The 26,120-nt window shown below is 35.7% G+C and overlaps 1 protein-coding gene across 25 annotated transcripts in view; it reads right to left on the bottom strand.

Moving 5' to 3' along the window:
* The window catches only part of Lrrc4c (leucine rich repeat containing 4C), a 1,178,862-nt gene that overhangs the window by 903,762 nt on the left and 248,980 nt on the right, over positions 1-26,120 (bottom strand). For 21 of the 25 annotated variants that reach the window (XR_015448996.1, XR_015448995.1, XR_015448997.1 and 18 more), the window contains one exon: positions 8,434-8,513. The exons of the other annotated variants lie outside the window; for them this stretch is intronic. The gene's annotated coding sequence lies outside the window, so the exon portion shown is untranslated. The remainder of the gene's footprint in view (positions 1-8,433; positions 8,514-26,120) is intronic. 25 annotated transcript variants of the gene reach the window in all.

Genomic DNA, 26,120 nt, shown 5'->3' on the forward strand with positions numbered 1-26,120 from the left:
ATGACGGCTGTATTAAATTATACCAAATCTGGTGCTACTATAGCATGTTGTGCATTTCTCAGTTACTAGGTACTGAAGGGATGCAGTAGTCAACTAGCTGCATACTCTTTGAAGGCAATAATTGCTTATTTTTGTTTTTCTCATCTCTGCATCCTTAGAACATAATATGCATCGCACAGTGTTGACTTAATAAATACAAATGAATCAATTTACAAATGAAAAAATGGTTGAAAGCTTGAAGCAGAGAGCAGAAGATTTCCATCATTTAATTGAAAAAGAGACTGAGTAACCTCTAGCATTAAGTGCTATGTTGAATCACTGTAGGTTTTGAAATAGATATAGGATACATTTCTACAAATCAAAGATTTATGAGATTGCCTTGGGCAATAAAGAATTTTGTGTTTAGCTAGTTCACCACTATCACTGAATTCATTTGCTGAATATTCTATCTGTGGCACAATGTTTTTTTTATCTCACTACACCATGCTTAGAACAATGACAGCTCCATATATCTGCACTCTCATAACTTCCTTCTTTGTGCACTGTAGTTCACTGAATAGTGATTTCAAAGATACTAGATTCCAATTCAGAGAACTTGCAAATATTAATTCATTTGTAAAAAGGTCTTTGTAGATGTGGTTAAGTCAGGATTTAGAGAAAAGAAGATCTTGGATTATCCACATGAGCCCTAAATGCCAACACAATTATTCTCATAAAAGAAGGACAGAGAAAGACTTGAAACACAGAAGAGGGGCAGAATACATGACTACAGACACAGACATTGGATTGATGTAGACATCATGTCAAAAATATAGAAGTATCAGTCACCTAAAGAAAGAAAAAGCAAAGGAAATATATTCCCTGGTATCTCTGAAGGCACTGAAGTCTTGTCAGGACCTTGATTTTGGCATAGCCAAACTAATTTTAGACTTTTGGCCTCCAGAATTATGAGAAAATAAATTTCTGTCATTTCAAATCATCAAGCTTGTGGTAGTTTGCTATGGCAGTCATGGGAAATAAATAAATCTACAAATATAACACTTGCCTTGCCTCTGAAGCTGTCTCATAATTCATACTCAATATATATATATATGTATCAGGCATTGTTCTACAGGCTGAGGATGGAGAGACAACAAACCATTGTGTACAGATTCTTTATTTTTTTAGGTACTTATGTTCTTCTAGCCCTGCCTATTATTCTTATACTTAATTCATTATGGCTTTGATCATATTATACTATAATTTGTTTTCAGGACTATCTCTCTATAAGAGCAGGCCCCATTTTTTATTCATATTTCTTAGGACATTGCATGGTGTCTGGTTGGGAGGACTTGCTCAGAATACATTTGGAGAAAAAAAAAAGAGACAAAAAAAAAAAAAAGAATACATTTGGAGAATTAAATTAAATGTAATCCCAAAGATTCAATAAACCCTTTCAAAAGAATAAAGTCTTTGTGTGTGACTCCATATAAGGCAAATTAAAAATGTGTGTTCTTTCTGGAAGATGAAAATATTAATGATATTCTGGTAAACATTCTGGAAAACATTCCAGAACAGCATACATTGGAGAACTCCTTGATATTATTACTAAGAGTGATGATATCATCATCATACTAAGATGTGTTGAATCATACAATTGCAGAACGTCCTTCCAGTTGTCCATTGAGGGAATCATTCTTGTTGAGCAGGATGGTAGGATGTAACTCATTACCCAAAAGGCATTTTCTAATATTTCCTATGAGAAGCCAAATAAGTAGACTGGCACAATCATTTAATAAATGAGCTATTGACTATTTTCTGGGGGCAGGAAAAGTGACACAGGTAATTTCAGACATTACCTGTGAGACAAGATAAAAATTTAGAGAAAGGATAAAAATGTGGGGATAAGAAAAAATAGCAGCAATGGTTGTATTTGCTTATATGAGGAATTATACTCTAAAGTCCCTGTGGTGATTTCAAATGCAGTGACTCGTGTCAAATGTCATCTTTTTTTTAACTTACTTTAAAGAAGCACAAGCCCTAAATACTTAGTTGTTTCACCACTGCCAACCACAATTTGAATGAATCCTTTGTTTCATTCCTGCCAATATTCTTGTGGAATGTAGTCTAATGGATAATAGGTGGATAATCGTAGCTCTAGAATTTCAACTCACTGTGAACCTAGGAGTTGCAACCTCACTGAAAATGGAGTTGGCAACATTACTTAAGATCCTTTAGCAAGACCAATTATATATACATATATATATACATATATATATATGGATCCATTCATCTTGAAACTATTGGATAGTAAGCACACCATCTTTATATAAATTGTTGATACTGGATTAAATGAAGCTGATGAAGACTTCAAGGGTTGCCTGACTCGGTTATAAGAAATTATTGATTATTTCCCTCAGTGAATGGCAACCCAGAAATCAGTCCCTTGCTGCCGCTCCTCAAATGATTGACATTCATCATTAAAGTCTTTGGAGGAGCGTGACAGACATACCCAGGTCCCATTGGGACAAAGCACACCACTGCAAACCGCTTTCTCTCCTTTCTTTACACTGTCATCCTTAAGTGAGGCTGTGCTTACAGATATTTTTTGCAAATACTCATAGGACTTTTTCAGATGGGATATCTCATATAACCAATCTCCTTCTATAGCTAATCAATCTCTCTCTCTTCCTCCCTCCCTCCTTCTCTCCCTCAGTTTAAGTTGAGGCAACCATGGAAGCTATTTTTTTTATACTTTTCCAAATTAAAATTCGAATCTTCTCATCAAATAAACACTTCCTCCTTGCACACATCCATTGCAGGAATGGGGCACCAGAAATCTAGAGTTAAACAAATAAAGCCATCTTCCACGTGATGACTCGAAGGCTGAGAAAAGCAAGGTTCTGAGTCAGAGGAAGGAGTTTAGCATTTTGTAGACAGATTTTTCTGTTTTGTTATTCAGGCTTGTGTAGGATTTAATGATCTGAATCAACTCTTTTTAAAACCCACGGACCCATCTACGCAAAGCAAAAATAAACAGACTTGTTAGAAAAGATCACAGCAATAGAAGGAATCGGAGCACACGCGTGTCTACCCCACAGCACTGCAAACATACAAAGGAAGAGCTCCTGGCGTTAAGCTAAGAGAGGACACAATGACCTAAGATGACCTCTAAAATCCACCAAAAAATGGGGCCAGTTCTATCCTTTTGCTATAATCCATCACTAATTTTCCTGTCATCTCACTTATTGGAAGAAAAAAAATGGCCTGATACTTTTACTATCTCACAAGGTGATGGAAGGTTAACGTATCTGTCAACGTTTTGATTGTCCTTTTCTACAAACAGGTTTCAAAAATTCAAATTCCTGCCTGGTATTAGCAAGTCTCTCATTATTCCATATGATGGGCAAATTCTTTCGCAAACACTCTGAGGCAAGCACTGTTTAAGGCACTGGAGATATTATAATGCATAAAGGAAAAAAAGTGCCCCACTTTTAGGTTGCTTAAATTATAAAAGGCATAGGAAACAAATTATCTTCAGTGTTAGGAGGTAGAGAGGCTTACAGAAAAAATATATATAGGAAGGAAAAGGTGAGTAGTTAGGACAGGAGATTTCAGTAACAAATAGGATAATAGGATAACTGAACCTAATTAAGAGATGGGGGTAAGGGGAGAGAGGGGAAGGGAAGAGGGAAAAAAAGAATTAAGATGTTTTATATATGTGAAGCAGCTCCCCATGAGAAACGTAATCATGTACTATAAAGATGTACTAAAAAAATAAAAATTGGAAAGAAGAAATAAAGGCTTCTTGAATTCCTACCCCCCTCCCCCAAAATGACTTGAGCTGAGGCTTTAAAGAGGTGAGATAACTTCTGAGCGTGAAATGGTTTCATTATTTTGTCCCCTGGTGAATGAAATAATGCTGCTAGGAAAAGGGTTTGCAAGCATGGGTTAGCTCTCTGCTGGTCTTCTGCCAAGGGAAACAGTGTTTCAATTCTTGGAGGACCTAATGTCCAAGACGCCCTCTTAGAAATAGCACCCCTCACCAGTCCCTGATGCTGCTGCTCCTCGATCTTAGACTTTCTGGTCTCCAGAACTGAGACAAATAAGTTTCTCTTGTTTATAAATGACCCAATATCAGGTATCTTGTTATGGCCACAAAAAGTCCAGTAAGACAGGAAGTACATTTTCCATGCAGAAACCAATGCCTTTTGAAGGTTTATGGATTGTCCAAGAGGCCAGCTTGATTAGACTGGAGGAAGACACAGTGTACTGGGGAAACAATGGAGGCCAGATTCTGAAGGTTTTGTGGGCTGAGTCCTTTGTAAAAGTCTACAACAAAGAAGGGCCAACCATATCAAACCCATTATACACAAATGTTCACATGCTGGAATGCATACTTAGCCATGAATTTTTATCATAGGTGGATGTACTGTTTTTAAAGTTTCAGGTGACACAAATAACTAGAAGTATATCTAGGATCCAATAATCTTACAGGAAAACTTAATATATTTTGCATAATTTTCTATTTATAACACCTGTAATCACAGGGTGGGCAAAAAAATCATCACCACAACAGAAGAAAAATGAGTATATTGCTTCATTGATTGCTGAAGTAGGCTTTGATATGGTTTTGAAAGATGTATTCCATTCTACATGCAGCAAATGAGAATTAAAATACTCCAGAGAACGGGCTCAAGTAGATAAACTGAGACCAGGTAAGTTGGCCCAATTCTAAAATCTCTTCAAATTAAATAAAATATATTTGTTTCTTCTTATTGTGGGAAAAACAATGCAATATGGTTCCCGTCTATTAGATGGTGTTTCCACGAGTTAATGTATTTATGCCCACAATCAGTAAATCAAAAAAGTACTGTTATCCTCCCCATTTTCCTGATAAGGAAGCTGAGCAAAAAGTCATTTGCTAAGTTAGCAAGCAGTAGATCCAGAGTTCTGTCCCTGGCAGCCTGTTTTTAGAACACGTTATCTTTGGCTATTAGGTTATGCCGCATCACTTTGAAAATGGGAGCTTTGTCAGAAATTTTGAGACATTTCTGAAAGTTAGTCATTAGATAGGATCCAATGAGAGGAATCTGCAGTGTAGCTCAAGAAAAATGGATGGAAGGTGGGCAGGTCCAATATTCTATAGGATTAGACCTACTGGTCACAGGTAGAGAGTGCTGACAGGATCTTAAACTACTCAGCTCCCCTCTACTTTGTCAGTTAAATGGGCCAACTGATATCTTTGCCTGGATGAAGCAGAGAGTGTGGGGCACATTTGGTGGTAGGAGATGGGAACAGAAAGGAAACTTAAACCTGGAACAAAAGCTGTTACTTGTTCGTCCATCCCACATTCAAGCCTTCATGGACTCTCAGAGGCAAATCAACTTATCAGAGTCAGATAGCAAGAATTATTCAAATTAAAGATTTTACAAGTAGATATTATAAAATCATCAAGCAAGGGTAGGGATGTAGCTCAGGTGGGTGAATGTACACTTAGTGTACTTGAAGCCCTGGATTTAATTCTCAGTATCAAAACAAGTACAGAAATAAAATTACCAAACATTTTCACAATATACAATCTCTGGAAAAATTATCAAACTCAGTGCATTAAGACTATAGAGTGAATAGAGCCAATAGCACACTTTAAAAGCTAAAATTCTGTTTTCAGATATTTAAGAGGCAGATTGTATCCATAAGGCAAGAATTATTTTTTAATAGACAGAAGCAAATGTTGGTAATTAGAAGCATGATTGTTTCAAGTAGAAATTCAATAGCTGGGCAGGATAGCAGAAGAGAAAAGGCTAATGAGTAAACAAGAGACTGAAAGGAGAAGCAAAACTACCATTGTGGTAAAGGTTAAAGAAAAATTTAGAAAAATGGAGGATTGTCCCAGAAGATCCATCATCTCACAGAGTTTTGATAAGCATCAGAAAGAAACAATGAGTAGAAGTCAATTTTAAAATATAAATAAGAACAATAGCAATAGTTGCTATAGTAAAGGCCAATATTTATTAAGAAAATATTCTGTTCTTCAAGACTTTCCATATACAACCTTATTTCTTACTCAATTTACATATGACACATGTTTTAAATTATACCTATCTGATATAATTAAACCTGGGAAAGAAAATACCAAAGATAAAAAAGAAGATAAGCATTTAATGTTGGGAAGGCCACATGGGTTCATAAAAAGATGAATGAAAAGTGTCACACAAATGCCATAGTTAACTGAAAATAGAACAAGCATTACAGCTAATGCTAATTTGTAACACGTGCTCGATACAATAGGCTATCATAGAACTGTGAAAATGACTGATGTGGGAAAATTATAGTTGTATATTAATAAAAAGAGAAGATTCCATAAAATAAAGATGGCATAAATTTATTTCTATAACACAAGTGCACACACACTGTGATGGGTTGTGATAGTATGAGAGACACAATATTAACAAGTGGATAGACCTAGGTACAGGAAGAAAATGGGGACAGTAGAGGGGACAGTGAAATTAGACCTGATTTTTGATCAGTGTGCTTCTGCCATGAGATATGTCATAATGCATTTATCAAAATACAAATTAAATTATATACTATGTGGAAGTTAAGATTTGTTTGTGCCCTATGGGTTTTCACCTGTTAGTCAAAATTCTTAAATTTGATATTGGGAGATGCTGTTCCTAGTGTGACTTGCTGATCTTAAGAATAACTACCATACATCCAAACAGAAATTCATGAATTTATCTTCAATTAGACTTAAAGAACTTGAAAACATGTGCATAGTATGTGCATCTTTATCTGCTTAACATTACTGAACAAAGAACAGGTAGGTGGCTGTCCAATAAGAACAAGTTAAAAATAATGATACATGATATTTGCCTTCATAGAATTCACTCTTGGTAAGCGCTGTAGTTGAAGTTTGTATAAATTGCTATGGGAAAAAAAGAAAAAATGTAGAAATGGCGATAAACACCAAGAACCCCCAAAAGACCACAATATTTATCAAGAAAAGTTCAGGTTTTTTTCTTTTTTGAGGCAGAATCAACATATTCCACCAATTGAGGTGAAGAACACAAAAGCATACTTATTTTGGCTTTTGAAGAATTAGTATATTTGATAATTTTAATTTTAAACATATTATTTTCATGTGCTATAGGTCCTCTAAATAGATCAGCAGCCCTGTAGTGAAAAAATACACCACGTGTTTATTATTTTTATGAGAGAGACAGGTAAAGCAAATACCCATGATAGCTAGCGTCAGGAAATTATTTATTCCATGTAGGCTAGTATGTTTTGCGAGGTGAAACTCTTTTAAGAGACAGTCCATGGTTAATAAATACACAATAATCTTATATCTCGTAGACCTGCTTACATACGTACAAGGAGTGATAACATAGTGAAAGTTGTGAGAAATTCTGCAGCAAAGAAATTTGCCTGCTTTACCAGAGAGAAAGCTTCTGGCTTATTTCTATGTTGTTTTTCTGAGTACTGTAGCAGCCTATTCAACTTTATGTTGCTTTAGAAGAATGCCATAAGATTCAATTGTACACAGATACCATACAAGTTTCCCTAAAGTACATACTGTCAGATATAGAGACTCAGGACCCTAATCTATCTTTGCAGGTCCAATCCTGTGAAGTAACCCAACACTTCTACCAGCATCTCAATTCGACCCAGAGGTATCACATACCTTTTAATTAAAATACATACCATGAATACTTGAGGCCACTTGTGAACAATTCAAACTATAAATGTGTCAAAAACTGATTTTTCATTACATTACTGGCTGTGCCAAAACTCTTGATTTGCATTGAGTTTAGTAGAGTTCCTCTTACATGCATGTAAAATAAAATAACCAGTGTATTTCCATTTTTGTAAAGGGAGGTGATCATTTAATTTAGAGCAATAAAGTTGTCTAATTCTTTCAACTCAATAGGGTTGCCCAAATACCGAGAAAATAATGAGTAACAACATGTGTAGGTGGCCTTGCCAATGGGATATTCATCCAGAAAAATAAAATAAGCCATGACCTGACTTACAGTGAAGAGGAATGTTTTTTTTTCACTCTTTGTATTTCTTTCTATAAGACAGAAGTCAGTTAGCGAAATAGTCTTGCTTTCTCTTGAACTCATTTGTCTATTCTGCATTTCATGACATAGGAATTTTTCTGACTATTAAATGGGAGAGGAATATATTTATAATCTTTACTATGGGGAGCAAATGTCTTTTTGCTGCCCTTCCAGGCTATAACCTTACTCACTGAGCTTTGCCTTTCAACGGAAAGTAATTCTATCTAACCTGGTTTTCAGAGAACATGCCCATTTTGCCTCCAGACAATGCTATGTCAACCAGTCTTGCCATTATCAACACTTTTATTCTCCTAAATGCCTTGGTATTCATGGCTGTTTTTTTCTTAATCGGCTCAGCACCTAGCCAGTGAAGAGGTATATGACTTACTGAAGTACTTCAATGATTCCCTTGATTTTAGCAGTAATTCTGGGATGTTGCTCTGTGAAGGCTTTTGCAGAATTTTCTCTCTGAAATATATGGAAAATATATGGGGAGATATGGAAAGTAATATTCACTCTACATCACATAATACCCTCAGCATTTACACACTATCATATTTCATCCCTATGACCTACAGATGAGGTAAAGATTATCCACATTATAAGAACATGGGGCTCAGAGAGTTTCAATAAACTACCCTGTCATTCACCTTCTGAATCCCTAGCTGTTTGTTATTCATTATCTGGATTTTTTTATGGAAACTAAAAGACACATGGTTTTTTTCTGCAACATTTAACTCAATATCATTCAGTTCAAAACTATAGGAGAGTGGATATATAGTAACTTGGAATAATTTTAAAAGAGTTCAAAACTCTCTCTTGGTTTGTATTCAGTTTTAGCTTTGTCACCTTAGACAAATGTTACATGAACTTTAAATTTTCACTTATTTACCTCAAAAAACATAACAGGGTTTACTTATGGAAGTAAAGATGCTATCTTGTAAAGTGTTCAATACAGAGCCTGGCACATAGAAAATATTTAGTAAATCTGAGCATGAAAGCCTGTTGGTACAACCACCTATATTTAACAAGATTTTTGCCCACTCTCTAGAGAAGCTAGCATCACTGATCTTCAGAAAGAGAAAGTGCATGGTGGAAATACTTATTTACTGCTTAATCTATCAAATTCATCAGGTATGGAAGTACAGTCATAACCTAAAACTTCTATGCTTTAATAACCATACTAGAGGATAAGGTATTATAATTACTAAGTAGGTGTGACTCAATGAAGTAAAAATCAAGTTTTTATTTTTAATGAACACATTTACTCAAAATTACCTGTAGCTTATACTATATGTGGGAAATATTCTCTTTCCTAAGACCCAACTCTCTTTGCCCTTGTTAAACTCCCTTATTCTGTCTTCATATTTCATATTGAAAATGCTAGTGGCAAGTAAGACAGACATCTATAGTCTTATGAGGTAAAGAATTGCTGAAAATATACAGGGATTCATACTTACACGTATTTCCCCATGATCCAAGATAGCTCTGGAGAGGTGATCCATATCTGCCTAACTGAATGCATGGAATATAGTCCACATAATGTCAGAGGAATGAAGACAAATTGACAAACATAGGATGCATACATTATGCAAAGTGTTTTATAGACAGCTTTGCATTCATCCTTTACACTATCATGTGATGTCTGACAGTAACATCACTCCCTCTACTCAGTAAGAAAACTGAAGTTTACAATGGTTAAAAGCCATACCAAGAGTTTACTAATTTCTTATTAACAGAAAATCTTGGATTCATAGCCGAATATGTTTTATTATGGATGTAACAAAATCAGTAAGGTACACTGTATTTTGTTGGAGAGCTAAACCTATAAAGTACATAAGTATGTGGATATATGTAGCTATAGAGGACAGATCTTCTCATTCTTAGCAGAAGAAAATGTAAAATACTACACTTCAATAGCACTATTACTGTCAACACTTACTAGACATTTCCAATAGTCCAGTGTGGAAAGTCACTAGGATGCTTGGTAGGAAACAAAACCTTTTCCAGTATTACTCCCAAATGCAGAAGGTTAATGCTTCTGCTAATCCCCTACACAGGTGGTAGCTGCTGCTGGTGATGACTGTGATGCTGCCCCTGAACATCTCATGGATTTGGAGACAATACAAGCTCCTCCTGCAGACCAGCATATTTCATTTTCAAATAATGTAGCAGGAAATGGAAAATATTTACTGTATCATCAAACTCACACTACTGCTTCCTGTGGTGTGTTGACTGGAAACCTTTGTTCAGCTAGGCTGAAACCAATCAGACTGAGGAACCACTTCATTTAATCAACTCAACACCTGGAAACAATGTTCTTCTACCTATAACTAATTAACGATGATAATGACACAGATACAGCACTTTGGCCAAAATATAGAATAGAGTCACCAAATTAAGCTAAGCGGAAGCTTTCTAGTACTTGGCCATTTTCATCTCAATGACTACCAATAAAACAAGCATGAGCCACAACACACCAGTCCTAATGCTCTTCTGCAATGATTTTGCATAATGAATAGCAAAATTGAAATAAACATCAATTATGTACTGAATGGGATGTGAAGAGGTGATTCGAGTAATTTGACTGGCTAATCAACAGGAGATTATTCCTTAGCTCTGCGTGTATGCAGAAAATATTTACTACCTGTTATAAATACACACAAATGGAAATGGTCCGGTAGTTAGGACAGCAGTTCCAACAAACATAGACATCAAGCCATCATAGTTTGGTGGTTGTTTGATGAACTGCAGGCACCATGCTTGCATTGCAACTGTAGCTAGCCTTTATTGACCACCTATGTGCCAGGTACTGCTCTAAAGCTTGGCCATATATTAGCAAATTTAAACTTTACAATGTTATCTTTTGACACAAGTGATGATGTGGCTGAACCTCAGTGAATGTAATAACTTGGCCAAAACATCTAATGAGTGGTGAAGTACAGAATTGATGAAAGATGTCCAGCTCCAAACTCCAGGCTCTCCATCATTATGTTAAATTATCTTTCTTCACTTTTAAGTGCTTACGCCAGAACACATACTATGGACAAAAACAATCTCCAATCTCAATTTAATGATAATTTTAAATTTGGAAACCATCACCAAGCAAGTAATTAATCTAAGTTCTGAAGGTAGCTAGGGTCTTGTAACTGCATGCTCTTTGATACAGAAATACATGAAACTCAATTCCAAGTATTTGGGCAATGGAAGGAAGGTCCAATTATACATGGAGCTATTTGGTTTCAGAATTGAAGAGACCAAGAACATCACTAAGACTCACTTTTAATTGACTGCTGTTCCATGGGGCAATTCATAGTAAAACCACCACCAAAAATGCCCGCCCTCCTGCTGTTGTCTAAGCCATGGAAATCTCAGTTAGGACAAGACACCAAAAGCTGTCCTGGAAGTCAAATCCCTTCTCTCTTTCCTGTAAGTCCCACCATCACTGTTGGAGCAGATCTGAAATAGAAGCAACTGCTCTATATAGTAATGATCTATGCCAGGCACTTTCTGCACATTAGCACCATTCTCCGTAAAAATGTTGTGAAATAGCATCATCTTCATTTTAGAAACAAACACAAACTTAAGATGTTGACTAACCTACTCAGCATTATGCAAAATATAAAAAAGGCTAAAACGCAAAATTAGATTGCCTTCAAAGTTTAAACCTTCCTTAAAATATTTTATAATTATTCTCATAACAGCTTTTAAATTAAGAAGATATAATTTTTTAGTACATTCCTTATGCCATTTCTCATGTATTCCTTTATATCTTTCAGCATGGAGAATAAGCAATTAAAAATAAAATCTCAAGTGAAAACAAGTCTAGAAATTGTCACTGAGTCACTCTTCTCTTCAAAGAGTAATATCCCATGACTACAGCAGCTTCCTTGAATTTGTTCATGTATAATTTCAAACCATAGGAGTCTAGTGGTATCCTATATTACGTAGAGCTTTTGCTATACTCCCACTATACTTTTGGATCTTATCAGATTTACCCCTATATATCAATTCTTCAACATGTGCTAGACAGAAACATATGCAAGTAAATAAATATTGAGGGTTTCTGTCATAAGACAGTCTGTATTTTTGGTTGCTTAATATTTTATTTTCCATGGTTTGATTTGGAGAATTGTGCATCAAGGTTGAAAAAATCTTTGGCATGATTTGTTTTAATTAGAAAAATTGCACTCAATGTGAATTGTACTCAAGTTATAGCAATAAGTAGAAAAGTGAAATTGTTTTTATAGCAAATCCAGGTAGCAATTGAAAAGTATTAAACTTTATTATTCTTAGGGACAAAAACAAGCAAATACTACACACTTCAATGCCCTCTTTCCAATACTATTATTAAATGAGCACAGGGAAACCATGATGAGTTATTTAATAGGAAATAAATTTCTAAATAAGACTTGAGAATTTTTTTATTTCTTGATTCACAGGTTCAAACAACAGAAGATATTTTAGTTTTACTTTAATAGAAGGTAATTTTGTCCAAAGAAAAATAGTACATTTACATCCACATGATGCTATTTCTGGAACAAACGTGATGAGGAATATATATTATCTGAGTGTCTCAATCATCCTAATAGCTTCAAATGCTACTTATAAACCAACTCTTTCATTTGTGTTAAATTTCAGCTTTTTGGCATACTTTTCAAACTCCAGCTTACACTGTACTAGATATTTTTATTTACATGGCCTGAAAGTAGATCAAACTTTGTATAGCCAAATTTCCAAATGAAATTGCAAAATAATATTTTTTATTAGGATTTAACCTTGTGGGCTTAAGTAAAATTAGCTGGCAACTTAGTCTTGACTCTTCTGCTCTTGATTACCCCCTGCCATCAGAGAGAGCACTTGGAGGCTGCATTTCTTTCTGAACAGCATCAATTTAAAGACCACTGAATGATTACCAGGTCAGCTCCTGGAAAGGGGAGCTACGGAGGATCACTTCATTATGTCTAATTCTACCTAATATCCTCTTAATATATAGGAAGCTCCACCTCACTAACTAAAATTCATGCAGACCTGCCACAGACAGCAAAGGGCAGATGACAAGCCAGAAACAGCATAGACAAGATATGAGCAAGGGCCATTACTCTGAGATGAATCAAACTATCCTGGTGTTCACAAATGGAGAAGAAAACTGGTTTGTGTCCTTACTTCCTTTCCTGAAACATCATTCTGAAAAATATTCAATGTGCTAAAATCCAATAAAGAACAACTTTACACTCTTAGGGAAGTCGGAATGCCATCAAATCAATTTTCACCATATGAAATAAAAATCTGTTGTAATTTAAATTATAAAACTTTAGAAATCACATAAGATATTGTCCTATAATTTGCTTTCCTGACCTTTTCAATGCCATATGCTACTGACAAGTTGCTGAATCTTCTAGATTATCCATGAACACTTTCTGAGAAGCTTCTTGCCCACCTCCGACGTCCAAAGGTCGCTTCTCCAGAGTCCTTCCATGACCAGGCTTACTGTCAAGCATGTCCATCTCAGGATGCATGGACCAATGCACCCCATTCTTTGTTCTACAACTCACACGTGCCCCTTACTTTTCCTGTGGTTTTCCCAGCTCTTGTGTGGTTTCTTTTCCATTCACAGATTATTCTGTCCCTATTACATTAAGTTTTCTGTTCTCCAACTAGCATGTTAAGTTCAAGGGACTAATTCTGTTTTGTAAAATTTGTATACCTTGTTATACTCTGCTCCTAACACAATGAACAGTATAAGATAAGTATCAAATTCAGTGCCTCAATAAGTGAATGATGCAATTTTTGAGTAGTTTGATTACAGGTCTAACAAAATTAAGAATCCATAATTTAGTAATCTCAAAAATATGTAACATAAAAGTTGAAGGTTCCTTAGGCATTGTTTTTTCCATCTTCATACCAACAGATAAAGGCGCTGAAGCTGAGAGGCTGAGATATGTTTATAAACCCAACTTCTCTTAGCTAACTGCTATATAATGATTATAGATATTTGGGATCTAGCTCCAGTGGATTTTCCAATGTATCTCGAATAAGTGTGGTTACCACAGCTTCTCCAGGCTGTTCTCTACACTTCTTTATGTACACCATTTTCAATTATTTTTAAATGATCCACTGGGGACAACTGGGAAAGCCAGTTTCTTCCAAGATAAAGATGTGTTGAAAATGCTATGTAGAATTATGAAGAGGCTACTGCTTACTATTCAATGATACATGTGACTGACTCACAGGTCTGTGAACTACCCAACATGGCTAGTACGTAATATACAAGCAGTGAGTTCAAATTGCCATTGTAACAATCCCTTCTCTGAAGGGAGAGAACCCATCTGAGTTTAAATTAAATTGGCTCTGAAATTTTGGTGACTATTAACATTTTCAGCCACTTCGTTTACCACTCTTCCCCATTCATCCTACACACCAGCCTTATTGAATGGCTCTTTGCAACCCTCGAAATGGATGATATTCTATTTCAGATATTTTGTCCATGCTGCTGCTTCTACCTGTAATGGTTATGTTTCCCTGCTTGTCTAGGGAGCTCAAAGTCATCCTTCAAAATACACATGGAAAAATCACTCAGGAGACCAGAATCTCATGCTTTCTCAAGGCAGAATTACTACTTTCTTCCATAAAGACCATAACCTACATTCTTTCTCTCTTCCAATATTCCAAACTTATGCTTCCCACTGATCTGCTGGCCCCACCTGTATGGGGCCAGTAATGAGGCAAGGATTTTTGTCCTATTCAACCTCTTTAACTTCATTGCATGGCTTGATGCTAAATATTTTTTAAATTTTTTCTTTAAAAGCATGCCAGAGGACTTTGTCATAACCACATGAAGTAAGCCAAACTAATAAAAAATATAATTTTCTGAAAATTTTTCTCAGAAAAACATCTAACCTTAAAACATCATACTCTTTTGAGATAAGTATTTCTCAGATATCACAAGCTTTCGCATTTGCAAATGCATATAAGTTTTTGTCATAACTGAACATTAATTTGTCAACTATAGGATACCTGAGCATCATATCAATATAATTTACTCTACACGACATGACAAAACTAAATGGAATTGCCCATTTTGTTCCTCTGATGGGAGGCATAGAAAAATGATTCTGAATGAACAGGCAAATAAATTTATCATAACAGCGACATCGTAATTGAACTCATTTGTGGGCAGAGCTTATCAAATTATTTATGCAGGAGCTATGCATTATGAATAAGCTTTTCACTTATAGTCCCTTCAAAATAATTAAATGGAAAGAATGGTTTATCTCCAGTTAAATTTCAGGACTTTACTTCAGGCTACTTACTCAAATACAGAATGAAATAAAGATGTAAATGCATATCCATATAGAGACCACTGAGTTTAAAACAGAGTAGATTATTAAATATTCTCTCCCTAAAGAATGAATGCATGATTTCTATTAGAATAGGCCCATTTGGGATATAAGAAAAGCATAGATGAATATACAGATCCTATTCTGGACTGCTCAATTCAGCACTGGTTTTTGAGAATCAAGTCAGATTTGGATAGTTTTTCATCTGCATTAGTTTCCAAGATAATATGGTGTTGCAAACTTCTGTCACCCTGGGTGTCTTTACCAATTAGACAGGATCAATCCTGTGATATGCTTAATTGCATTTTTGGTGTTTTTTTTCTGTTAGTTCTTTTATTGGTACATTTTAGGTACACAATTCGTTTATATTTATCATTGGGTGCTTGCACCTGTACATGATGTATCTTGGTTCTTATTTTTCCCCCCATTACCTGTGCCCCCTTCACCATCTCTGCCCTTCCCTATTTACATAGATTTCATTTCCATTTTTTTTCTTTTCTCATAGGTTTTCCTTTCCCTCTTTTCCTTTCCTCATCCCCTCCCTTCATTCCTTCGTCTTTTTTCCTATTTCAAATTATCAATTATTCATTTTAATCATTTTAATCCTTGTTTACACTATCAGTTGCTCACACTAGAGAAACTATTCGGTATTTACACATGTGTGTCCTATTTATTTCACTTAAGAGTATGGCCTCAATATGCATCCATTTAGCTATAAATGATTCTAGTTTTTCATTCTTTAAGGCTGAGTAGTACTCCATTTTATAAAAAAAAACCCACATCTTCTTTATCCAATTTCCAGTTGATGGGCACTTGGGCTGCTTCCAAGCTTTAGCTCTTATAAACTGTGCCACTATAAACATGGGTGCACATATACCACTGTGGTATGATTCTTTTAATTCTTTTGGGAAGATACCCACCAGAAGAATAAATAGCTGAGTCAAATGGGACCTCTAGCCCTAGTTCTTTGAGGTTTCTCCATATTGACTTCCACAGTGGTTGCACCAGTCTGCACTCCCACCAGCAATGGAGAAGGGTTCCTTTCTCCCCACAACACCACCAGCATTTGTTATTTGTTGATTTCTTGATAGCAGCCATTCTTTCTGGGGTGAGGTGGAAGCTCAGTGTTGTTTTCATCTGCATCTCTTGAATGACCAGTGATGTTGAACATTTTTTCATATATTTGTTTGCTTTTCCTTCCTTGTCTGAGAAATGTCTGTTCATTTCAGATGCCCATTTTTGAATTGGGTCTTTGAATTTGGGAGGTCTGACTTTTTTCAGTTCTTTATATATTCTAGATAGTAGTTCTTTGTGTGAGGTACAGCTGCTAAAATTTTTTTCCCATATTGTAGGTTGTCTGTTAGCTCTGTTGTTGGTTTCTTTTTCAGTGCAGAAGGTTTTTACTAAGATGATATCCCAGTTGTTGATTCTTTCTGCTAGTTCCCATGTTGCTGAAGTTTTGTTCATGAAGTCTTTTCCTATGCCAATATCTTCAAGAGTTCTACCTGACTTACCTTCCAGCAAGTTTAGTGTTTCTGTCTTAATATTTATATCTTTAACCCACTTCGATCATATTTTAGTGCATGGTGATAGGTATGGGTCTAGTTTCAATCTTTGGCAGGTTGAAATCCAGTTTTTCCAACACCATTTATTAAATAGGCTATCTTTCCTCCAATGACGGTGATTGGCTACTTTGTCAAAGATGAGGTGGCTGAGCATGTCTGGATTTGTTTCTGGATCTTCTAATCTATTCCACTGATCCTCAGGTCTGTTCCTTTGCCAGTACCATGCTGATTTTACCACAGTAGCTTTGTAGTATAATTTCAAGTTAGGGATTGTGATACCCCCAGCCATGTCTCTGTTGCTTAGAATTGCTTTAGCTATTCTAGGTCCCTTATGGTTCCAAATGAATTTTTGGATTGTTTTCTCTAGCTCCTTGAAGTATATTGTTGGAATTTCAATTGGCATTTCATTGAGTCTATATAGTAGTTTTGGAAGTATGGCCATTTTCACTATATTGGTTCTTCCTACTCAGGAGCAAGGAATGTCTTTCCATTTTCTTGTATTCTCTTCAATCTCTTTTTTTCAGAGTGCTGTAGTTTTCAGTGTAGAGGTCTTTTGCTTTCTTTGTTAGATTGATTCCTCGATATTTCATTTTTTTGGATGCTATGGTAAAAGGAATTGTTTCCCTAATTTCTCTCTCAGTGAGTCTGTTATTTGTGTACAAGAAGGCTATTATTTTTTGAGTGTTGACCTTGTATCTGGCTACTCTACTGAATATGTCAATTAAGTCTAGAAGTCTTTTGGTGGAGTTTTTTGGGCAGAGTCAAGGACAAAAACCATATGATCATCTCAATAGATGCAGAAAAAGCATTCGACAAAATCCAGCACCCATTCATGATAAAAACCTTACATAAAATTGGAATAGAAGGTCTTTATCTTAACCTGATTAAGGCTATCTATGAAAAACCAACAGCCAACATCATACTAAATGGTCAAAAACTGAAAACTTTCACGCTAAAATCAGGAACAAGACAAGGATGCCCAGTATCACCACTCCTTTTCAATATAGTTCTGGAAACATTAGCCACAGCAATTAGAAAAGAGAAAGAAATAAAAGGAATAAAGATAGAAAAAGAAGAAGTTAAACTATCATTATTTGCTGACGATATGATACTTAATTGTATTTTGAACACACACTTCCAGGGTGATCTCATCTGAATCTCTGGTTTAAATTATCATTTATCTCCTAGAACTTCACACTTCACAGGTTAAGACTTTGGGGTCAAGCCTCTCTCTTGAGTCTGAATTTTCTAAAATATATTGTCTACCTATATCTAAACTTGGACTTTGGACATGCACCTCACATCTAACATTTCTTAAACTGGACTAATGAATGGTCTCATTTTCCTAAGACCATATTCTTCCTTTAAAATTCTAGCTCCTAAGGAATTCATGTAGTCAAATAACCCAGACAACTGAGAATCTCACAAATGCCCTCTCTTCTTCCTTCACATGCCTGTACCCTATCAGTTGTGTCTGTCATCTCTAGTACCCAAATACATTTTGAATCTGCCCATTTTTAAATTCCCAATGTGGGTAACTGTGGTCTTATTGCAATAACTGTTCTCTCATCTGATATTTACAAAACACTTGTGATCACTGCACCTTCTCCCCTTTAGATTAATACAGTACCCTCAAACCTGGTCTTTCTGCCTCTGATTTTTCTTGCTGGAGCCAAAGTATCTTTCAAAAACCTAGTTTACTGCATCATACACTTATTAATGGTTCTTTGACATTCTGAAAAACCAAAACTCCTAAGTAACTTAGGCTCTAACAAATAAATCAGAATTTTGCAAAGCAATGAAAAGATTCAGCAGTGGGCTCTGCTTATCACTGACACTCAAAGATTTAGGCTGAGGGAGCTTCAAGGATCAGGTAACTGGATTACTCTACTAGTCAAGAGGGATATATGCAGTAGTTTAGAGATTACCAATGGCCATCTTGAATAGGTGGAGAAATACAATCTTTCTAAATGCTGAAGAAAAGAGAAAAAGAGTATCTACGAGTGCATCAAAGACTACTACAGCTTATATTGATACCATTTTTCTCCACATCCCAAATATATATAATTCCACATCCAGTTGCATTCTCCTCCTTCTTGTATCCTCTTTCTCTGCTTAGCCTGGACAGCTTTTTCTCTCCGTCCCACTTTCAGTATAGGAAACATTTCTATCCCTCTATCCAATTTTTCATGAAGGGGAGGGAAGGGGAAAGGGATTTAAAAAAAAAAGAAACAAGCTGTGGTATGTACATATAACCACTCTCCAAGATGCCTGTAGCTGTATGAACTGCAAACATATACTAATAATATTAAAAAGTTTAAATTTAAAAAAAAAGATTTCTACCAGCAGATCCTTCCATATTCCCTTTTACCGTTATGTGCTCACTGTGTACAGTGCCAGCTTATCATGGAATTTTCTTTGGACCCTGCTGTTTCTTTACCTGTTCATTTTACCTAATTAAAAGTTAAAATCACTATAGCAAGACTGCATTGTAGAGCGTAGCTGCATTCAGGGGTATTCTTACATCCTTTCCAAAACCCTACACAAAGAGAGACCTCATTAAATACTATGAAAGTAAGAATACAATGTATAACTATAGATTATATATTATAATACATTATATAATATAATTGAAAACACAATATTACATTATACTATAATATAACATTATATATTATATAATTATATAAGTATATAATACTGCTTTTTTAAAATATTTGGGTAGCTTACTAGAATTGTGGAAGAGCTCAATGATACTTTCAGGATGAAATACTTCAAGTAGGTAGACATAAAGGATTTTCCTATAGATCTTTATAAGAAGATGTACAAGAGAAACTGGTAAGAATAAGTTATCATTAGATAGTGCCCGCCCACACCCAGGGCCTCCCAGTGAAGAGCAGTCCTGTGAGGAGCTGAGCCACGTGGACCTGAGCTGCATGCACCACCACCAGAGCTGCCCCAAGCCACCCCAAGGCCTCTGAGCGAGTGAAGATTTTTGGGTACCTGTGCAGCACTCCAGCCTCCCCCCCACCTCAGACCTCCTGGCTGCCCTGCAGCTGGATCCACACCACAGAAGCACAGGGGGTCACAAAGGGCATTGTCCTGAGCTCCAGAAGATAGAGTAGAAGTGAACAAAAAAAAGAGGGCCACTCTCTGGCTCCTTGATAAAAATTGAATACCACTGTAAATATGAAGAGAATCTCTGGAATAAAGGCCCACCACCTGGACACCCTGAACCGACAGCATAGGAAGTAACAAAACAGATAAATGAGGCTGTAAAAAAATTCAACACAGAAATAATTTCCCAGATAACTACAGAGATGGTGAGCAGAATGAAAGCCATGATTAGAGGTTCTAGAACAGAAACAGATTTAAAAAAATAGATGAGTTCAACACCATGATGGAATCCATGAATGCCCAGCATAGGAAAGAAATGGAATCCATGAAACAGATTCAAATAGATATCCAGGAAATTAAAAACTCTACTGAAAGTATACACAGCAGACTGAGCCGATCTGAAGATAGAATATCAGATATAGAAGATAGGATGGCAAACAGTGACCATGAAAAGGGAGATCTCTTAAAAATAGTAAAGGACCATGAAAAACTCAATCCAACAGCTCATAGATGACACAAAGAAGAATAATATAAGACTGATAGGAGTTCATGAAAAAGCAGAAAGTACAAATGACAGAAAAAAACTGTTCACAAAATTAATGACAGAAAATTTCCCAACACAGCAAAAGAATTTGATATACAAATAAGTGATGCATAAAGGACTCCAACTAGCTGTAATCAAAAAAAAAATCTACACATAGACATATAATAATCAAGATCCCAGACACTCACCAGAAGAATAAAATACCCCAAGCAGTTAGAGAAAAGAAACAAATCACATGCAAAGGAAAGCCCCTCAGAATCACAGCAGACTTTTCAACGCAAACCCTCAAGACAAGGAGAGCCTGAAGTGAGGTATTTCAAGCCCTAAAGGAAAGCAACCGCCAACCTAGACTGATGTGTCCTGCAAAACTATCTTTTAAAATTGATGGGGAAGTGAGATATTTCCATGACAGAGAACACCTGAGAAACTTCATGAATACCAAACCAGCACTCCAAACAATTCTAAACAATATCCTAGAAAAAGACAATGAAGGTCACAACACCATGAAGCCCAACAGACCAAATCCATCAGGCAAGGCAAGAAATTAAAGGGAGAGGGAGAAAAATAAAAAAGAGCCAACAACAGGAAAATAACATGGCAATGATAAATCAATACATATCAGTTATAAACATCAATGTTAATGGCCTCAATTCACCATTCAAAAGAAATAGACCGGCAGAATGCATTAAGAAGCAAAACCCAATAATATACTGTATACAAGAAACACACCTAGTTCAAAAACAAACTTATAGACTGAAAGTAAAAGGATGGAAAACAGTCTCCATGGGACAGAAACCTGGAAAAAAGCAGGGATAGCTAGCTTATCTGCTGACAAAGTAAATTTCAAACCAAAACTAATTGAGAGACAAAGGTCACAACATCCTTGTAAATGGAACAATCCAACAGGAAGAGATGACAATCATAAATATATATGCACCATATACTAATGCCCCCAACTATACAAAACAAATATTGATGGACATGAAAAACCAAATAAGCACTAATACAATTGTAGTGGGGGACCTCAATACCCTATTGTCACAAAAAGACAGATCATCTAGACAAAATTCAACAACTAAATACTAGAAGTGAATAAAGCTTTTGAACAAATGGACTTAATAGATGTCTACAGAGTATTCCAACCCACAAAATCAAAATATACATTGTTTTCAGCTGCAAACAGGTAATTCTCCAAAACAGACCACATACTAGCTCATAGAACATGTTTAAGTACATGCCAAGGAATTAAAGTTATCCTGCGCATATTATCAGATCACAGTGGAATTATAGTGGAGATCAATAGCATAAGAAAACACAAGAACTTCACAAATACATGAAAATTGAGTAACACTCTCCTGAATAACCAATGGGTCACAGAGGAAATTAAAGAAGAAATTAGACAGCTTTTACAATTAAATGATAATATCAATACAGCATACAGGAATTTCTGGGAAACAATGAAAGCAATTCTACTAGGGAAATTCGTAACAGTGAATGCCCACAGTAGGAAAACAGAGCAAGTTCAAGTAAACAACCTAATGCTGAATCTTAAGCTCCTAGAAAAAGAAGAGCAAGACAAACCCAAAGCTCATACAAGGGAGGAAATTTTAAAGATCAGAGCAGAAATCAATGAAATGGAGAGTAAGAGAATGATAAAAAAAATCAATGAATCAAAGAGTTGGTTTTTTTAAAGAATACATAAAATCGATAAATCCTTAGCCAACCTTATCCAAAAAAAGAAAGAAAAGGCTCAAATACATGTAATTAGGAATGAAAAAGTTGAAGTCACAAGGGATCCAGCAGAAATCAAGAGGATCATCAATACATACCTCGAGAACCTTTACTCTAATAAAACACAGAAGAAATGGACAGATTTTTAGAAACATATGAATTACCAAAGTTGAACGAAGAATATATAAAAATTCTAAACACTCCAATTTCAATCAGAGGAATTGAAAAGGTAATAAAATATTTACCAACAAAGAGAAGCTCAAGTCCTGATGGCTTCACTGCTGAATTCTGCAAGACATTTAGAGATGAACTATTGCCACTGCTGTTTAAACTATTCAATGACATTGAAAGGGAAGCAATACTTCCAAATTCATTCCTGAAAGCAAGTGTTACTTTGATTACCAAAGCAGAGAAATACCCAACCAAGAAAAGAGAACTACAGGCTAATCTCCCTAATGAACATGGATGCAAAAATCCTCAATAAAATACTGACAAACAGAATACAGAGGGTCAAAAAAGATCAGACACCCTGACCAAGTTGGATTTATCCCAGGGATGCAAGGATGGTTCAACATATGTAAATCAATAAATGTAACACTATATTAACAGTCAAGGACAAAAACCATATCATCATCTCAATAGATGCAGGAAAAGCATTCAACAAAATGCAACACCCATTAATAATAAAAATCTTGCAGAAAATTGGAATAGGTGGTCTTTATCTCAAGTTGATAAAGGTTATCTATGAAAAACCAATAGCCAACTTCATTCTAAATGGTCCAAAACTGAAAAGCTTCATTCTGAAATCAGGAACAACACTAGGATGTCCACTATCACCACTCCTGTTCAATATAGTTTTTGAAACATTAGTCACAGCAATTATATAAGAAAAAGAAATAAAAGAAATAAAGATAGGAAATGAAGAATTTAAACTGTCATTACTTGCTGATGATATGATGCTCTATATAGAAGACCCAAAACACTCCGCAAAAGACCTCTAGACTGAATTGACAGATACAGTAGAGTAGCTGGATACTGGGTCAACACTAAAAAATCAATAGCCTTCTTGTACACAAATAACAGACCCACAGAGAGAAGAATTAGGGAAATAATCCCTTTCACAATAGCATCCAAAAAAATGAAGTATCTAGGAATCAATGTAACAAAGGAAGTAAAAGACCTCTACATTGAGAACTACAGCACTCTGAAAAAAAGACATCCTAGAGGATGTAAGAAAATGGAAAGACATCCCTTGTTCCTGGATAGGAAGAACAAATATATTGAAAATGACAATACTTCCAAAACTGCTACACAGATTCAATACAATCACGATTGAAATTCCAAGAGCATATTTCATAGAACTAGAGAAAACAATCCAAAAATTCATTTGGAACCAGGAAAGATCTAGAATAACAAAAGCAATTTTAGGCAACAGAGACACAGCTGGGGGTATCACAATCCCCAACTTGAAACTATACTACAAAGCCAGTGTCATAAAAACATCATGGTACTGGCAAAGAAGCAGACCCAAGGATCAGTGGAATAGATTAGAAGATGCAGAAAAAATTCAAGACATACTCAGCTACTTCATCTTTGACAAAAGAGCCAACCATCCTCACTAGAGGAAAGATAGCCTCTTTAATAAATATTGTTGGAAAAACTGGATTTCAACTTGACAAAGACTAAAACTAGACCTCTATCTTTCACCATGCACTAAGCTAAAATCGAAGTGGATTAAAGATATAAAAATTAAAACACAAACACTAAATTTACTGGATGACAAGTTATTAGGCAGAACTCTTAAAGACATTGGTATAGGAAAGGACTTCATGAACAAATCCTCAGTTCATAACTACCACAAATAATCAACAACTGGGATCTCATCTTATTAAGAAGCTTTTGCACTGCAAGAGAAACCACCAATAGAGCTGAGAGACAACCTACACTGTAGGAAAAAAATTTTACCAGCTCTTCCTCAGACAAAGGTCTACTATCTACAATACATAAAGAACAAAAAGAATCAGACCCACCAAATATGAAGACCCAATTCAAAAATTGGCTTCTGAAATGAACAGCCATTTCTCAGACAAAGAAGTAAAAGCAGCAAATAAACATATGAAAAAATGTTCAACATCACTGGTCATTCGAGAAGTGCAGATGAAAACGACGCTGAGATTCCACCTCACTCCAGAAAGAATGGCTATCAAGAAATCAAACAATAACAAATGCTGGCAGGACTGTGGGGAGAAAGGAACCCTTCTCCATTGTTGGTGAGAGTGCAAATTGGTGCAACCATTGTGGAAATCAATATGGAAATACCTCAAAGAGCTAGGACTAGAGGTCCATTTGACCCAGCTATTCTCCTGCTGGATAGCTTCCCTAAAGAATTAAAAGAATCATACCACAGTGATATATGCTCACCCATGTTTATAGCAGCACAGTTTGTAATAGCTAAAACTTGGAAATAGCACAATTGCCCATCAACTGGAGACTGGATAAAGAAGATGTGGTTTTTTTTTAATAAAATGGAGCACTACTCAGCCATAAAGAATGAGAAACTAGAGACATTTATAGCTAAGTGGATGCACATTGAGGTCATCCTCTTAAGTGAAATAGATAGGACACATATGTGTAAATACCAAATAGTTTCTCTGGTGTGAGAAACTAAAAGTGTAAATAAGGATAAAAATGTATAATTGATATTGTGAAATAGGAAGAAAAGGTTTAAAGGAGTAGGGGAAGTGGGAGGGGTAGGGGAAAGGAAAGAAGGGAAAAGAAAACATATGAGAAAAGGAAAAACATGGAAACAAAGTCTCTGTAAATATGGAAGGGTGGAGGAGGTGAAGAGGGCAGGGGAGTGGGGAAAAGATAAGAACCAAGATACATCATGTAAAGGTACAAGATTCCAATGATGAATATAACTGTATTGTATACCTGAAATGTACCAATAAACTTAATGGAAAAAAATAAGTATCATTAAATTTAAATAAAATTTAAAGTCCATTCACCAGATTATTTCCTCCTATTTTTCATGACAAATTGCTCCCAGTAAAAGTATTTACCATATTGTTGACTTATCAATCATGCATCCATTCATTCAGCAAATTTATTGAGTGACTACCAAGAATTCTCATGATTCTAGATAATGAATACATTGCAGTGAACTAATAGAGAAAAGCATCTCTTTTCTTGTGATTTACAGAAATTGATAATAAATCAATATACATGTAGTGGTTATTCTGTGTCTACGAAGGTCTATGAAGGTCATATGATTGGACAATGTGTTTAGAAGATGCTAGAAGTAAGGAAGAATAGTACAGTTATAAGTAGAATATACAAGGGGAAGGCCTAACTGCAGCTGATCTAGGAGCTGAGGAGGACATGGACTGAGCCATCATATCTAAGGGAAGAGAATTTAGGCCAAGAGAACAGCAAGTGAGGTCCCTGAGGCATGGGTGTGGCTGTCATATTGGATCTACAGCAAGGAGGATGCTGTAGTTTTGAAAAGACAGTGAAGACTCAGCAGTAAAGGAAGAGTCTGTGAACTTTGTAGCAATGGTTATGAGAAGTGGTTTTTATTTGTTTGCTTCTTGTGTTTTTATTAACTTAAGACTAGATCAAAATATGGGTTTATTTTTTAAAGGGAATAAAGATATTACTTTTTCTACTTATGAGTTCTGAATATCCCAGACTATTTGCTTCTGCTCCCCTAGAAGACCTTAAAATAGCTCCAGCTGACCTGCTGGGATCTCATCCAATGACCCTGGCACCACAAACC

The sequence above is a fragment of the Heterocephalus glaber genome, unplaced genomic scaffold, assembly GCF_053883595.1.
Source record: "Heterocephalus glaber isolate CG9 unplaced genomic scaffold, H.glaber_assembly_v1.0 deba00000594, whole genome shotgun sequence".
In the NCBI taxonomy this organism is placed as follows: domain Eukaryota; kingdom Metazoa; phylum Chordata; class Mammalia; order Rodentia; family Bathyergidae; genus Heterocephalus; species Heterocephalus glaber.